This window comes from Petromyzon marinus, unplaced genomic scaffold (assembly GCF_048934315.1).
Source record: "Petromyzon marinus isolate PM22_M1 ecotype Great Lakes invasive population unplaced genomic scaffold, UKy_Petmar_22M1.pri1.0 PM_G_Scaffold_61, whole genome shotgun sequence".
Lineage (NCBI taxonomy): Eukaryota > Metazoa > Chordata > Hyperoartia > Petromyzontiformes > Petromyzontidae > Petromyzon > Petromyzon marinus.
Window position 1 is genome coordinate 860001 of NW_027423015.1, and position 2500 is coordinate 862500.

Below are 2500 nucleotides of genomic sequence, written 5' to 3' on the forward strand. Positions count from 1 at the left end.
CTTTGAAGGAAGTAGAACAGCTGGCCCTTCTAGAGTTGCAGTTTCAGGGGAAAAAGAATATCAATAAGATCATTGCTGAAGCGCTTGGGACTAAGACCAACAAGCAAGTCTCTGACAAGAGACGGGACCTAAGTAAAAAGACAGGGGCCCCCATGTCAGACAGCTTACATTTTTCTTCTAGGCCTCTTGAGACATTGTCTCCCCCACCAAATGTAACAACGGGGACTTCATCCATACTCGCTCAAGCAGCTGAGCGGCTTACGAATGAGAATTCTGGGACCCTGGAAAAGCCTGCAATGGAGGCAATAAAGGCTTGGCTTAACGGCGAGGGCCAACATGATGCCCTCGTAGAAACTGCCACAGCATTGATGCTTTGTCCGATGAGATTGGTGAAAAACAAAGGCAAACGTTCAAAACCCGAGAACGACATTATTAAACCCAGGATATTACCCACACGATCTTGGATGAAGAAGAGAGCGGAAAAACGAGGAAGCTTCATGAAGCACCAGAAGCTCTTCTTTAAGAACCGCTCTCTTCTTGCGTCCTTAGTCCTGGATGGCACTGAACGTCATGAATGCCGAATCCCGAACGCAGATGTATATCGTTTTTACTGCGAAAAATGGGAGAAGGTGTTGCCATTCAATGGCCTGGGCCAATTTAAGTCATCAGGTGTTGCAAATAACGAATACTTTGAGCCCCTAATTTCGGTGGAGGAAGTTCAGACTGCCATACGGGCCATTAAACCAACGTCAGCAGCTGGGCCAGATGGCCTAACAAGGGCTGCAATCTGTGCTGCCGACCCCGAGGGTCGGACACTGACAGCCCTATTTAATGCATGGATGATTACAGGAATTATTCCCAAAGAGTTGAAAAAGAATAGGACGATTCTTATTCCTAAGGTTATGGACGATGAAAAGCTGAAAGAATTGGGGAACTGGAGACCAATAACGATCGGTTCAATGATTCTGAGATTATTTTCCAGAATAATGACTGCACGTCTTGCTCGTGCTTGTCCCTTAAACCCAAGGCAGCGTGGTTTTATAGCGGCATCTGGCTGCTCTGAAAATCTTAAGGTGCTACAGGACCTTATGAGACATGCTAAGAAATTGCACAGGCCGTTGGCTGTCATGTTTATCGACATAGCGAAAGCTTTTGACTCGGTTTCGCATGCTCATATTTTATGGGTGTTAAGGCACAAGAAAGTAGATGAACACGTGGTGGGCATCATCCAGAACGCCTACGATCGGTGTACGACCTCGTTCAAAAGCAATGGCGAGTCGACTCGAGAAATTAGCATACGTGTTGGTGTCAAACAGGGTGACCCCATGTCACCCCTGCTCTTCAATCTTGCCATGGACCCTTTGATATGCACCCTAGAGTCACACGGAGTTGGGTACTCCATTGATACCGACCACGTGACAGCTCTTGCGTTTGCTGATGATTTGGTGTTGGTGAGCGAATCTTGGGTTGGTATGGCCGCCAATCTAGCGATCTTGGAATCATTTTGTGGGCTATCGGGATTGGAGGTTCAGGCCAGAAAGTGCCAGGGCTTCATGATAAGCCCAACCAAAGATTCATATACGGTGAACAACTGCGACCCATGGACTATCAAAAATAAAGATGTCCATATGATCCAACCTGATGAATCAACGAAATACCTTGGTCTAAAAATTGGCCCTTGGACTGGCACTATACAGCCTGATCTACATTGTCAGCTAAAGACATGGATCTCGAAAATCGATGAGGCGCCTCTGAAGCCAACTCAGAAGGTTGAACTACTCAATGCCTATGCCCTACCCAGATTGTTATATCCTGCAGACCACTCGGACTGCAAGCAATCAACTCTCCGTGGGTTGGACCAAGAGATTAGAAAGGCGGTAAAAGGATGGCTCCACCTTCCCGCTTCAACTTGTGATGGACTGTTATATGCCAGAGCCCGAGACGGAGGCCTTGCCATCTTGAAACTGGAAAAAACAATCCCTTCGGTTCAAGTTAGAAGGCTGCAACGTATAGCAAACTCGTCCGATGCTATCACCCGTAATATTGTGTCCTCGCAGGGTATGGAGGAAGAATACCGTAATTTGTGGGTACGAGCAGGGGGTGACAGTGATGCAATCCCAACATTCGTTCTCAGGGACTCGGTGTCAAAAGAACCTGTATATCCGAGACCCTGCGATTGGAGGGAGCATGAATTTCAGAGATGGTGCGAAAAGCCGGTTCAAGGAAGGGGCATTGTAAACTTTGCGCATGATAGAATCAGTAATGCTTGGTTGAGGCCATGGTGCGGCTTTAAACAATGCTTCTTTATCGCAGCACTACAACTAAGGGCAAATATTTACCCAACAAGAGAAAGCTTGAACAGAGGCAGAGATGGGGCCTTACGTTCCTGCAGGAAATGCTCTGCCAGACTCGAGTCCCTTTCGCACATTCTCGGTCAATGTCCTGCAGTACAGAAAGCAAGAATTGCGCGACATAACAAGATCAGTAACATTCTGGCAGA

At 47.2% G+C, this 2500-nt stretch overlaps 1 pseudogene; it reads left to right on the forward strand.

The window, feature by feature from the left end:
• Positions 1 to 2500, forward strand: part of LOC142919810 (28S ribosomal RNA) — a 10289-nt pseudogene that overhangs the window by 3789 nt on the left and 4000 nt on the right.